The sequence below is a fragment of the Protopterus annectens genome, chromosome 10.part0, assembly GCF_019279795.1.
Source record: "Protopterus annectens isolate FY-2018-M chromosome 10.part0, PAN1.0, whole genome shotgun sequence".
NCBI lineage: Eukaryota > Metazoa > Chordata > Ceratodontiformes > Protopteridae > Protopterus > Protopterus annectens.
The window spans coordinates 1,009,127,201-1,009,142,463 of record NC_056744.1 but is presented as its reverse complement, the minus strand read 5'-3'; the positions used below and the strand labels follow the sequence as shown (position 1 = coordinate 1,009,142,463).

Sequence of the window (15,263 nt, the reverse complement as noted above, 5' to 3'; positions counted from 1 at the left end):
CCTACAAAGGTGGACATTTTCAGGACTGCAGCATCCACCCCCTTTAAAAATACAACACAGTACAGTAGCCACAATCCATCTATATACTGTGGGAGTAGAACCCATAGCCTTCTGCATCAAAAAGCAAATATTCTACTTGTTGTGCTACTAACACTAACACAGACGTTATGTAAGCAGCACTAAACTCCTCTCCTGCGGAGGAACTATGCAGCACAAGAAAGAAAGAAATCTGGAAGAAGCCAAAATTTATTGGGAGGGAGGGACAAAGGCCCAAGGTACAGGGTTTGAACCTGAATAATTGTTACCACAAGGTATGGCTAACTGGGGCATTTTATATACACACACACACACACACACACACACACACACACACACACACACACACACACACATTAAAACACAGCAGCAGGCAGGTAAAAAGAAAACCAGACTGAGCTTGCAGGTCTGATAAATTATTTGCACAGTACACAGCACACTGAAAGTTAAATTAATTACACACACACCAAAGGTTAAAACACAGCAGCAGGAAAAAAGAAACACAGACTAGGCTTGCAGCTCTGATAAATTAATTGCACACTGAAAGCTAAATTAATTGTACACTGCAAAGCTTGCCTAATAGTTGCAGCAGATAAACTGAAACACCCAATAAAACTGAAACGGCAAGCAGGACTTACAAATGCAGCTTGCAGATGAGCTGAAACGAAGTCATTTAACATAAAAAAATGAGATTTACAAATGTAGTTCAGCAAAAAAAAACAGAAACGCGCAGACTTCTGATAAATTAATTGCACACTGAAACCTTGCCAAGTAGTTAGGCAGATCAACATATACACACACCCCTTGCCCAGTAGTTAAGGAGATCAGTGGTTGCAGTAGATAAACTGAAACGGCCCCAACAAAGGTTAATGCACTTATGAACAGCAAACACACCAGCAGGTAAACTGAAATGGGACTTGCAAATAACATAAAACCTGAAATGCACTGACTTTGGATAAATTAACTGCACACTGAAAGCTGCTGAAATGAGCAGATAAACTGAAATGGCACTGAAAAGTTGCATGCATACTTGCAATAGTTAAAAAATAGAGAGAGAAATAAACTGAACAGTGTTACACATCTGAGCAGCAGATAAAACATAAAACTTGTCTTGCACACTTGCCCAGGAGATACATGAGCAGGTAAACTTCACAACACTTTGCCGTGCACGGACCTCTGATAACCGAACTGCACGGTGAAAGCTTGCACACCAATGGTTAATGCTACAGACGTATGAATGCAGCAGATGAAACCTTCCAGCTCAGCAGATAAAACGTGAGCAGCAGATAAAACCTGCACACACACTTGGCCAGTAGTTAAAAATAAAGAGAAACTGAACAAGTCAACAGTTACAGCTCAGCAGTAAATACATCATACAACATAAAGCTTGCACACTTGCCCAAAGAGATAAACGAGTTGAGCAGGTAAACTGAAACGGCCCACAAAACAACAGATAATGCATATGAACATCTCGGCAGCAGATAAAGTTTTCCAAACACAGCTCAGCAGGAGATAAACTTGCACATGCACACTTTCCCAGTAGATAAACTGAAAAGGGACTTACGAAGGCAAACAGTCCAGCTCAGCTGCAGCAACTTGCCCAGCTGCAGATAAAATAAAGAAAAACTGAAATGGCCTGCGTGCATGAACTTATGATAAATTAAATGCACGCTAAAAGCTTAGGGACCTGTTTCTTACCTGAAGGCTGAGACTTGATGTGGGCAGATACGGCTGCCATTAGTGTTGCTGCCTGGTTCTCACTGCTGTATTCCCGCTCGCTGCCAGCCGGAAATAATGACGTGAGCTCCTTGAGCTCAATTCCGACTGGCTGGTAGCCTTGACGGCGCTGACGTCATCACGCACGGGATGACGTCAGCTCCGACAGCGCGATTTTTAAAAAAAAAAAAAAAATTTGAAGCAAAAAAATCAGAAATGAAGGGGTGCCAATCTGGAATCGTGGCACCCCTTCATTTGGACCCCAAAACTCAGTAAATACCGAGTAATTCGGTATGGTTGGGAGGTATGTGCACATCCCTTCCTTTCTCATGCATAAACCTCTTTATTTCACTTCTTAATTCATAAAAGTGCTTCAGCACAACTCCTCTGCTTAACCAATGAACATCAGTGTGATATGGCAGACTGTGAGTTTGAATTTCTTCCATTGAATTTCCTCCAGTAAGCTGTCGAACTGTCTGTGGTTCAGTCCTTGCATGCGTATGAAGTTCACTGCCTTAATAACAACATCCACAACATGATCCATCTTTAATGTTTTACTACAAAACACTTCTGTATTAGTTATGCAATGGACACTGTAAATTTGATAGTCTGAGCTCATAGCTAGAAATTTTTCCTTTAACTTTGTTGCCACTCCAGCTTTTCTACCAACCATTTGAGGTGCTCCATCTGTAGCCAGACTTGTTTTTTGTTCAGTCTACACCTATTTTATTTAGTACACCCACCAAACTTACAAATATATCATCCCCTGTTGTTGTTCCCTTCATTGGTATCAGTTCCACAAATTGTTCAGTTACCAGCATATTGTCCTCTAGACCACGAATATAAACTGCAAGTTATGCTGTGTCACTTACATCTGTACTTTCATCAGTTGCTACAGAAAATGCTACAAATAGCAACTTTTTCTTTGAGTTGACTGATGAGATTTTCTGATAATTAATTCTGTCTGCAACTGTATTTCTTGAAAGGCTTATGTTTGCAAATGCTTGACATTTTTTCAGGCCACATCTACAAACCATCTCCAAAGCACATCTCCTCCTTTTACTCCATAAATATCAGAAGTGTCTTGAACAGAGTCAGTGAATTCCACACCTGAATTTCTCAGCTCACCCCTGATATCGTTGCCCTAACAAAGACTTGGCTTAAATCTCAACACAAAGACAAGGACCTCCTTCCCCCTAGCTATAACATACTCCTGTTAGATCGTCAAAACAAAAAAGGAGGTGGAGTTGCCATAGTATACTGCAACCAAAAAAGGAGGTGGAGTTGCCATAGTATACTGCAACCACCTAACTCTTACCATTTCAAAAGATGCAATCCCACATTTCCCCCCTGAGGAAATTCTATCTGCCAACCTCAATCTAAATAACCATAGTACTATCACTGCAGTTGCCATGTAGATTCCTCCAGGGAATAATTCCCCTATTGGAAAACATAATCTCATATTTCTCTCAACATGTCTCCAATGAATCTATCATTTTTGGCAATACTAATGCCAACTGCCTATCCTTCTGTACCCCACATCCCTCTCAGCACGTAACTTGCACAACTTCACACAACTCATTTCTGAGCCTACACATATAAATAGCACCCCTGAAACTTGCACCCTACTTGACTGGATGCTAGTCTCTAATCCCTCCAAATATCATAGTCCCAAGATTCTCTCCAACTCCCTTAGTGACCACTCCTCTATAATGGTCCTCGGATACTCACCCCCCCCCCGTATCAAATCACATAGATTCATAACCTGTAGAAAATTATTACTCCCATACAGAAACATTTAAATCTCTCCTTTCTGAAATAAACTGCAGCTTCCTCCATCACCTACCCCTGGATGATACTCTCCAGTCTTTTAACTACATTTTCCTGAATATTCTAGCCCTTATTCATACTGTCCTGGTTAAGTCCAATATTTCTCTTTGGCTGGCCAATGCCACTCATACTCTAATAAAGACAAAGCTTGGAAAACTTGGATTAAAACAAAGCTTCCCGATGACCTACAAAGATTTAAAGAGCTCAAAAATCAGTCCAAAAAAAAAAAACATTAACAAAGGCAAAAGGGAGTTCTACCAAAACCCTTCCTCTGACCTGCAATCCAATACAAAAAAAATCTGACACTCCATAAATCAAATTCTATACCCTGGTAATCCCAGCTCCCCAAACCCATACTCTGATCAAACTCCAGAGGATACAGCCGCCACCTTCAACACACATTTCATCAACTCTATAACCAAACTACTTAAACCCAACCCTACTCTATCCACACAAAGTAACATTCCTAATAATGTGGAATCTTTGGACTACTTAAACTCTACCAATAAATTCTCACTAAAACCTGTAGCTACCAGCTACATAAAATCCTTGCTCTCCAAATTAAAACCTTGCTCCGCCTCCATTGACAACATTCCACTCTCAGTTTCTTCAAATAGCTGCTGATCCTATTGCCCTTCCTGTCTGTATCTCGGAGGCTAAAGTGCCAACCATCTGGAAACCATTCTACACCCTACCCATACAGAAAGGAGGTAACTCTACATACATCACTAATTTCAGACCTATTGCTATCCTTTCCCCACTCTCCAAGATCCTCGAAAAATGTATCCATAAACAAGTCATGTACTACCTAATTCAAGAAAATCTGATTACACCAACTCAGCATGGTTTTAGACCCAAACATAGCACCACAACAGCTCTACTGTCCTTCCTAAATACAATTTCCCTTGCTAGAAATAGCAACAAACTTTTATCTCCTGCCTATTCATAGAGCTCTCAAAGGCATTTGACACAGTGTCCCATCCTCTACTACTCCAAAAACTAACCACTCTTAACTTCCCCGCAGAAACTATAGCATAGTTTGCCAGCTACCTCATTGACTTCTGCTCACACTTCTCTTCTTCCAGTTAAGACGGGTGTCCCTCAAGGTTCCATTTTTGGGCCACTACTTTTTAATATCTTTACCAATACTCCCTACTCCTCCTGCCCCCTCTCATCAGTAGTACAATATGCTGATGACTCCCCTTCTGAGCTCATCTCCACCACACAGTTCACATTCAGCTCTGTTGAACACTGGCTCTCTAAAACTCAGCTAATACTCAACCCCCCCCCAAAAAAACTAAATTACTACTATTTCTGCCAAAACAAAAACTCAACCATATGAAATCCTCTTTCTCTATACAGTCTTTAGATAGCACCTTAATCAAGGTAGAGTCCAACACAAAATTACTAGGAGTATTATTGATGATCAGCTCAAATTTGACTTGCATGTCAACAGCAGTATCTGCAAAACTCATCAGAAACTTGGCCTCCTGTAACGCAATAAAATGTTTCTGTCTAGGAAAGCCAAGATAACTCTTTTCCATGCCTACCTCTTCCCTACTCTACTTTATAGATCTCAGATTTTCACTAATCTCAATGCAAATCTCCTCACCAAACATGAATCTACCTATAACAAGATAGCTAGATTCGCTGCCTAGCAAACTTATGTCTCACCACTGCCTCTCTCTGAAACAGCTAAACTGATTTGAACCACATCAGCTCCTTCTCACTCATCTCCAGATTATTCATAGAATCCTCTATCAACCTTTATACTGCCCCACTCTGTCTTCTCTAATCTCCCATTATCTTCCAGTTAGACCTCTCAGAAGTAGAACACAAGACCTTCTATCAACTCACAAACCTAAAACCAAATTTGGATGTAACCTCTACAGCTATAACCTACCAAAGCTTGGAACTCCCTCCCACTTGAAATTCGGTCATATAAGCAACTGACTATATTTAAATCTGCTACCAAAGAATACCTACAAAGTCAATGGACTTGTCACTTTATTTGTCCTCCTTAGGCAAAGTTTAACCATAATTTTTTTCCAGATCTCTCTTAACAAAAATAATAATAACAAAATTCAAAGTCTATTTATTTATTTTTTTTAAGAATTTAGTCTACTGTTCTCTTTGTAAGCTGTATGTAATCTGATACTGTATTCTTTTCAAATGTTTTGTATTGTATTTTTATTTCTGTTTCTTGTTACTACTGCTTATTTCGTAAAATCACTATGTAAATGTCTCTTCTATATTTAGTTGGAGCTTTTCTCCTCGGGCCTCTGCTGAAAAAGGGCTACTAAGCTCAGTCAGACAAACCCTGTCAACAAATGTAAAATAAATTTATTTTTTATTTATTTAATTTGTTTAACATTTGTTTACTGGGAAAGTCCGACTTGGAACGAAGCCAGTTTTCAGCCGAGTCCCGGGAAGAAATGCTCCAGATACATGTCTTTGAATTGTGGGAGGAAACAGGAGCACCCAGAGGAAACCCACATGAACGCAGGGAGGACATGCAGACTCCACACAGAAGGCAACCCAGCCAAGAATCGAACCAGAAAACCTCTTGTTGTGAGGCAACAATGCTACCGTTGCACCACTGCGCCATAAATCTAATAATAAATAACATTTATTTATAAAGTCCCCCTCCAGAAAGGCTTTGACACAGCTGTTTCTTGTGCAGTCCTATAACTCGCCTGAAGTATAGCATCACTGCCTTGATGAACACATTTAAGCAGTAACTGCTGCTTTTTGAGTGGCTGTTCTAACTCCTTAACTTTTTCTTCATGCATCTTTCCACTGTATTCATTATACTTTGAAGCGTGAATACTTCTGTAATTCCTGTAAATGTGATATTCCTTTGGCACAGCTATGCTTTGCTTACAAATCAAACAAGTTGGTTTTCAGCAAAAAAGTACAAGGTTTTCCACTTTTCCTGCACCACCCGATGTTCTTATTTATCTGTTCTTTTCTTTGAAAACATGATGGTGTTCAAATTAATTTTATATATATTTATATAGAGTTAATTTACTACTCCAACTGAAAAAGCAAGACTACTGCTCAAAGACAGATTGCTCTGTGACAGCTAACCAAAACAATACCCAAAACCTGCTGAAATTCAATCAAAAGCACAGGACTGGCCACTACATTGACTATAAGTACCTGGCACATGCTTATTTTTTAAAGCAAGCCTACTTTGTGGCATGTCTTCAGACTATCCCACACCAGTGACTTTGGGGAAACTGATTTGCTGCGTTCACTGCCTGTCATGAGCCTTTTGGTCCTTCCTCCCCTCCAAACAGCATTGACCGTAACTCTCAATGATTTGTGAGAAAACTACACATTATGAAGAACACACCAAAATTTGAGGCAAACATCTGGACATTCTATGAAATTCCAGACAGGTGATAGGTATGTTTGGGATAAGGATGGCAATGAAGAGACTGTGTGGGTGAGTGATCGGACTGAGTGAGTGAATGCATGTATGAATGCTGAAGAGACTGTGTAGGTGGGCGATCTCAGTGAGTGAGTGAATGCATGTATGAGTGCTGAAGAAGCTGTGTGGGTGAGTGATCTAAGTGAGGGAATATATGTATTCATAGACTGATGTCTTGAAATGTTGACAGGATGAGAGTGTGATGAGTTATGGTTTTGTATAAGGTTACTCAGCTGGTGGCCCTGCTGTGTACGGGAAGGCAGGCTGACTCTGGGACTGGAGTGTCGGGTGTGCCGTGGGCTGCATGTGGGAGTGTGACGGGCTGCATGTTTGACTCCCCTGACTTAGAGAGTAACAGCTTTGTTTAAAATGTTCCAGTGCTTATGAACAGATATTTCAGGAATCCTGATTCACAGCTACCAGTTCATAGATCAGCAGGTTTATTAAGTAATTTTGACAAGGATAAATCTTAACTTCTGTCATAAGTTGAAGTTGGGCCCTGCAGCCTTTATAGTTGAGTTTCTGGGACACCCAGTACATTTTTCATTCCTGCAAGTACTGTGCCTTCTAATCAGGAGGTGAAGTTATTGGGCCAGTATGTATTTTTTTTTCTTAATTTGTTGATTTGAAGGGGACTAGGCCACTGTACTGCATGGTCAGCCACAACCTTGTTAAAGATAATCAAGATTTGCAGAATTAAGACATTTTTGTAACAATAGTAGAAACATTTTACAGTCTTAATTGTGGGCGTTTGCAGTCAGTAATATATGATACAGAGGTGTAAGTGTAGCTAAGGAGTCGGAAAATGCTGCTGCCTAGGTATATTGAGTCTGTAATTAGACTAACAACAGACTTGTATTAAGGTGAGATAAAGGGATGTTCAAATTTGGATGAGGAAGTGATACATTTGCACACTTTAGGCATACTTTTAAGTTTTTGATTTTGAGTGAGATAGCAACTTGTTAGGACTTGGCTATGTCAGATGGTTGAGTTCATTAAAAGTCATTTATACCCTGGGTATTTTAAGTTGCAGTTGGTGTAGAATGTACATTTTATCTTGGAAATCGCAGAAGGTTTTCAAAATGTGGTTCTTTAATGCCAAGCGAGCATTCAGTCGATGCTGTCTAAAGTAGAACAACTTCTTAGTTGATGGTGCAGACATACCCCCACCAGGCACTAAGAGTCTGATTTCTTATGAGTACACAAGAGCACTAATTTGTTCTTAGTGATGTTGATTGCTAAGCTTAAGTTTGTAAGCTAGTTGATGAGGGAGGCCATTTTATGAGTCAGTTCTTTAAAACTGTAGCAGCTATTTGAGTTCCAGAAGGCAGTAATGTTTGTGTACAGGGTATAGTTTGAGAAGGGTAACACAGTGGATGATAAAGTGTGCTAAGAAAAGAAAATAATAGGGGCCTAGTACTGATCCTTGTGGGAAATTGATAGGTATGGGAGTTGGCAGAGAGAGTGTAGAATTAAAACGAATAAGGATGGATTTGTGAAATATGCATTTTTAACCATAATTAAGAAGAGTGTTTGATATCAAATAAAGGGAATACTTGAGGGAGACCTTAGTGAGATAGTCAGTGGCCTTGGCTAGGATGGCAAAAATGGCACCATTTTACATTACCAAAATCCATGTGTGGGTAGCATTATTAAGTGCTAGAGCAGTTGTGGTACTGTGCTCTTTGCATATACTATGCTGATTTTGGTAAAGTAGTATGTTCTAGTTTTTGGATGAGCTGGGAAGCAATGTTTCTTCCAACAGCACCTTGAACTGGGTGATGGAGTATAAATGGATCGGAATAGATCAAGTATAGTAGGGCTCGTAGTTTTTTGTAACTGAGTAATGACACTTGACTTCCACAGTTCTGTCATGATTCTTGTAGAAAATGATGTGCTTCTAATGTGTTTAAATGATAGGGATATCAAAATGTGAAGGAACCTTAGAAATAAACCATCAGAGCCTGTTTTACAATGTAGTTTCAGTGACACAAAGTGTACATTTGTGGTGGAGATTTGAATGTGACACAGTTGGAAGGAGTAGATTTGGTTTTGGTTGGAGACAGCAGACCTGGTAGGAGATGCCAGTGAGACTTGGCAAAATAGTTGGCCATCAAGATAAGAGGAGTTGGTTTGATTATTAGTACTGAGCCCAGGTATGAACAAGGGTTGAAGAGATTTTTTTTTTTTTTTCTTTTCTTTGATAGATAGTATACTATTTTTCTTGGATGGATAAGTGGTGTGTTTAGGAAATATTGTATGTATAAGTTGGAGTCTGATTGAATGGTGATGGATTCACAGTTTTGTGGGCAAATTCACTGTGAAAGGGGTTCATGTTTCATATTGATGTACGAGATGTAATTATTCTACCTTAGAGGTCTAATGGGTTTCTCTTAGAAGGTGGTCATCATAGCATCGTAGTCTGCTGTGACTGGTAGAAATATTTTGATGTGTTTAAAGAGGGTGGATGTGTTAGAGATTTGCCAGTGTAATGTGGTATGCCTACATTTTGCAAGGTTTAGGCATGTGGCAGTATTTGGTGCTATGATATGGCTAATGACATACGGATAGTTTTTTTTTCCTTCTGTTTTCGGACCCTGTGCTGCTGGTTGTCTGTCATTGGAGCCTCTCCTATGTCATGGATGCAGAGAGTCGCTCCTGATCCCTCTCATTCTTGAATTGATACTTCTAATTATCTGAAAGGAGATTGAGGCACCTCAAAGCAGTATCATGCTTGCAGCTGTAAGGATTTTTTTTTTTATTGCTGTATCCATTCCCACCTCTGTGCCAGATTTGCAGTGGCATAATTGCCTTTAAGGCTGAGCATGTCTTTCTATGTATGCCCTAGCATTGGTAAGCTTAGGATATATACCCTCCTCCAGTTTCACTACTGGAGCCTATTATCCTATGCCTAAAACCCCTTCCCTGGTATAAACAAGTCCATCCTGTAAGATATTGGTACATTTCTTAATCCGCTGGCCCCTTAGATGACGGACTTCCTGGTTAAACCCAGAACTCCTGGGTCACAGTCGTACCTCTCCGCCAAGGTGCCCCAAGGAGCTGTCTGGTGTAGGAATAGTTGAGAGGTCAGTATTAACTCTTCCTATTGGTGGTTGAAGTCACCTAACATGATGCATTATTGATTGTTGCGGAGTATTGTTAGATTATTGGAGAGAATCATGATGGTTTGTGAAGGTCACAAGCTTCAAAGAATAAAAGTTGTAAATGTACATATTTATTTGTGCGCTTTCTTTGTTAGGCGGGGATGCGTTGTCCAGAAGACCAGTTTTCATATGTGAGGGACAGGGAATATTTACTTTAGTTTATTGTAGTAAGTATAATTTGTGATTTCTTTAAATATACTGTATTAATAAAGTCAGTTTATCTAAACTATAATGATACAGTTAACAAGTAGCATTCATAAATGGCACTTTCAATATCATTGTTAGCCAGAAGCTCTGACTGCGTCATCAGTGACCTGACACTGTTATTTAGCCATGGAAGCTGAGAGACTGGTAGCAGGGAGGTCTGCACACTCGTGGTTGCTCCCTTTTCCAAGGGGAGGGTTGGGTGTTGCAGTCTTCCTCTCGCGACTCCCATTGAGATGGAGTATAACATTCAGAGTGCTGAAAATTTGGGGAGACAAAGAGAGCTGCATAGGGTGATGTCATGATATAACATACTGCCTGACCAAAAAAAAAAAACAAAAAATAGAAAATGGTATGGGGCCTAATCCCTTAGCCCTGACTGTACTTCTCTCTTCCATCTTTGCAACAGCCTTGTTTCCTGATTTTGATGTCACTTTTCTTGATTCAGCACAGGTTGCATACCGATAGTTGGAAAGACCATATTACCTTGAGAAGGAAGTACCCTTTGGGGGAATACTAGGGCATTGTCCCATTGTGTGGTGCTTAACTAGGAGATGAAAAACCATAACTGGACCTGGTGAATTGCACTGATCGGCTGTGACCAGTACCATGACTGTAGGGTCCAGAGTAATGTAGGAGAAAGTCTGCTAAGGGAGTATTTAAAAAAAATAGTAATTAGAAAAATGTTAAAGCATTTATAGGTAGTACGTCCATTTTTAAGTTCAGCACTTGGAGAATTAGGCTAACTGCAGATGTTTATAATGTACATATTGGAAGATGCTGTTTAATACGATTTCTCTTGTGCAAAATAGTGTATTGTTTTTGACCTAGGTGTGAAATTGCAGAAAGCTGGTTTTACATACATCACACTTTTAAAGGGACTGCAAAAAGATTTGCAACCGTGTGGAAATAATTTTTGGTGACATAAAGACTAAAAAATAAGGTTACCGTCTTGGCTGTATTAGTTTTGACTTCTTTGACTATCAGTGTTGTAAAACAATTATGAGTTTTAAACAAATCATATTTTTTCTTGCCCTGTTGCAGTAGGTAGATTTAAGCCAGGCATAATCAACAAAATTAGACATGAATGTATAATGTTTCATGTAATTTTAGGCAGAACAGAATATAGTTTTGCAACTCTAGAATTGACGCATTATTTTTTGTTGCTGATGTGCTTATATTTAAAAATATATCAGACAAGCAAAAGGCTACTTTTAGGTGTTAGATTAATCGGCAAGTACTAGGCTAGCTGCCATTGTAGGCTATTTTAAGCCTAGCCAGTTTTCCTTTTTTGTGCTTGAATTAACCTATCCCATTTGGTTAGAGATTGGCCTTACCCATCCCATGTTCGATAATTATATATTACCCCTAATGAGAAATACTGGGATCACACCATAGGTAATTTTAGGGGATCCCTGTATGGGATAAAGCTTTTAGGAGCTGCCTATGTCCATTAGTAGTACAGGGGACAGTCCCTGGATAAATTTTCTGTTTCCCATCCGTAGATCGAAGTTGCACTTGAATGTGGACAGTTATGAACTTTGTTTTATTTGTATGGGGAGTTTATCTATTACAGAGCAACAGTATCTTCTGCGAGATATACCCGTCCATGCAAACTGTTCTGTTGATGTTGCAGAAGAGGTTTAGATCCCCAGATTAAATACTACTGATGCCATTCGACTTGTTGATGTGTAGTAAATCTATCATTATTGGGTCGGAGGATGTATTGGATGCCAGAAACAGGTAACCTCTTAACAAGTCTGTAGGATGCTGAGTATAGTGACAGGACTTTGAGTATTTAGCGTATTTTGTTCTTCAAGGTGAGAAAGGCAGAAACCTGTGCATTTATGCCATTTGAAAGGTTTAATGTTTCAGAGTTGTTCCCAAAGGACACCAAACAGAATTACTGTCGGTGGATCTCATGTTATAAAATATTTTTTAAGCTACTGTAAGTTCCTAAATCTTCACTTATAATGGCTTACTGCTAAACCTGAACTCCGAAAATTTACTGAGACCCTGAGCATTGCCTCGACAACTTGATATTTCTGTCTGCTCCATACCACTCAGTTGTCCAGGTTTTCACAGAATGTCCAGATTTTTGCCACACATTTTTGGTATGTTTCTCTTAAAATGTGTGGTTTTCTGCTGAATCACTGAGGATTGAAGTCCCTAAATAATGACATACGTTTGGGTTTCAGACTTGATATCCTTCAGAAAACGCAAGCTAACACAAATCCTGTTATTCTAACAACTTTCTAAGTTTATAAGAACAGTATCTAAATCTGTCCCTATTTTTGCCCCCCTCCCATTATGTTAAGCTTTGCCCAGATTTCTTAAGCTAAGAGGTGTAGTCATCTCATTTTTGCAACCCCGTATTGGCTGTCTTCACCCATTATCTTTTTTTTTTTTGCCTTGAAAAGGTACAGTGTCATGTGTTTTTTTTAAGATGACTTCTGGTATTAGGAAACTGTGTGGGCTATAAAACTTTTAGTGGGTGAAGTAACGAACAGCTCCCAACTTGTATTACACACACACCTTTGTTATAGTGGTGTGGTTGTGTGTGTGTGTGTGGTTGTGTGTGTCTGTTATCCACACTTTCTGTTTTTTTTTTTTTTTTTTAATTTACAGTATTACAGGTTTTAAGCTTATAGCCAAACAATCATTTCCAAATAGATCATCTGTTGTTCAGCTTTTTGTCATCCTCTTGTGCCCATTTGTTTATAAGTAGATTCTACTAAGGTAACCAGGCATTAGGAAAAGTGGTAGGTGCCAGGAACTTGCAATCCAGGACACCACTACTAAGTTTTTAAGTTTTTCTTGTGCCTAGCACAGATATTAATGCCTGAGAGCGTGCTGAAACCGTAATGTATTAGAACTGCATTCCTGTTTGAAACAGAGGCCACAGCTACATACACCACCTCTTATGTATTCAAGATCAGGAGGTCTTGGTGTAACTCTGTTTAATCCACAAAATTAGATGGGGCTTATTGGTTTGCTTGCCTGCATTCAGATTCTCAATTGACTCTTTCAGAAACTTTTCTAAAAAAAAAATAAATAAATAAATACTTCAGATTTAACACATAAAGAAAATGCCCACTCTGAAAGAGATGGAAGGAGAAGCAGTGAAACAGCTTGTTTTTTTTTTTTTTAGCAGTTGCTTTCCCTTAGGTTCAACAAAGGATGTTTTTTTTCCAGTCTGTATAGCACCCCCCAGTTTCTCTTACCAGTCTAGTTAAATTGGTGGCTCAGAATAACAGGCTTTACTATTGGCTGCAACTTAACACACAAAAATCAAGTTATATTTGAAAGATTGTACAGCATAAGACTCCAAAATCAATTAATCATATTATTTTTATTTTGTGTGTGGTATGTGCCTTGACGGAAAGGAATTGTCAAGCTAGGTCACTTACTTGGTTAATAACTGATGTTCATCGTGTTTCACTGTTGCAGTCATTACACTTGGGTTATCCTGCTGGCAGGCAACCCGCAGTTGGCCCGAGTTCCAAAGTCTTGGACCGGTGTCGGTTGCTGTCGCCTGTTCCCTGACGTCAGTGCGCCAGGGGTATAAAAGTTGCAACCGATGCCATTTTCTTCAGTCTTTCTTGCCGTGCAGTGCCCGAAGCAAATGCAGTTTGCAAGTGCCGGTCGGCTGACTCCTGAGATTTTCGAAATTGAGTTTCAGAACCAAAGTCTTCAGTAAAGCTAAGTACCCCGTTGGGGAACCTTTTTCTTGCTCTAGACTGATGTCAGTAAAAGTTAATAATTGTATTTCTTGTGGGAAGCAAATACCTCACAAGGACTTTACTCTTACTGTATTCCTTGCCTAGGCCCTGACCACAACGTTACTAGTTGTCGGTTTTGTGCTAGATTCAATAAATGCACTATTAAACGTCTGTTTGATTTTGCTTTGCATTATTTTGGCCGAAGGTTTAATTACATAATGCCATCGGAACAACCGACGACCGGAATTTATAAAAAATGCAAAGACAAAGAAAAGGACAGGCATCAGAGGTCCAAAACCGACGAAGCCTCTTCTTGGCCAGTCGCCGGTTCTCAGCGAGGCGCTTTCGCAGCCCCTGACACCCGCTACCTCAGAGCCACAGGCCGTAACCGACAGCCACTTACAATTAAGCCCACTACAGCAGCAAAGGCAAAGTCAAAAACACCATTAAAGACAAGGAAACCAGTACAACATTCTCCTGGACAGTCATCCATGCCAAAGAAACATGCTTAAAATGGCCGAAGACCTAATTACTTTAATCAGGGGTTCCCATCCCCCTCCTGACAACAGGCCTAGGCAAGACACCGACTATGATTCCTCTGACCAGGTTTCCATTTTCTCTTATTCCTCTTCTGATCAGGGATATTCTCTCCCTCCCTATGAGGACTCTGATGCAGAAGAGTCCATACCTTCAGCCTCTCTGCCTGAGGATTATTCTTTTGGGGAAACCCTGCACACCATGAGGGAGCATTTCCATTGAGAGAGCCGTGATTATTCAGAATCCAAGAAAAGTCTCAGACTTCCTTTTATTGCCTCAGCACAGGCCCCTGGCTATCCCCCCTGTACTTGATATTGTTGTTTGTTTTTTCTGAATCCAGTCTGTCTCCTGATTCTTTACCCTCTGCACCAGTCAAGCCAGACGGGTACTACAGGGTCCCTGACTATCATAAATTTCTTTACAAAAACCCCGCTGCAGACCCAGAAACAATTTCTCAGGGTCCTAAAGGGGTTAAGGCTTCCACTGCTAAAAATACTGTCCCCTCAGATAGGGATTCCAGAGCTCTGGACAGATTGGGGAAAACATTTTACACTTCTGCTACTTTAGCTGTAAGAGCTTTAAACTGCCAGTTTCACATGCTTAAATATCAGCAGTACC

General features: G+C 39.9%; 1 protein-coding gene across 1 annotated transcript in view; it reads left to right on the top strand.

Annotated features, from left to right (window-relative positions):
* HECTD3 (HECT domain E3 ubiquitin protein ligase 3) overlaps positions 1-15,263 on the top strand; it is a 1,089,315-nt gene that overhangs the window by 129,028 nt on the left and 945,024 nt on the right. The gene's annotated exons all lie outside the window — the stretch shown is intronic.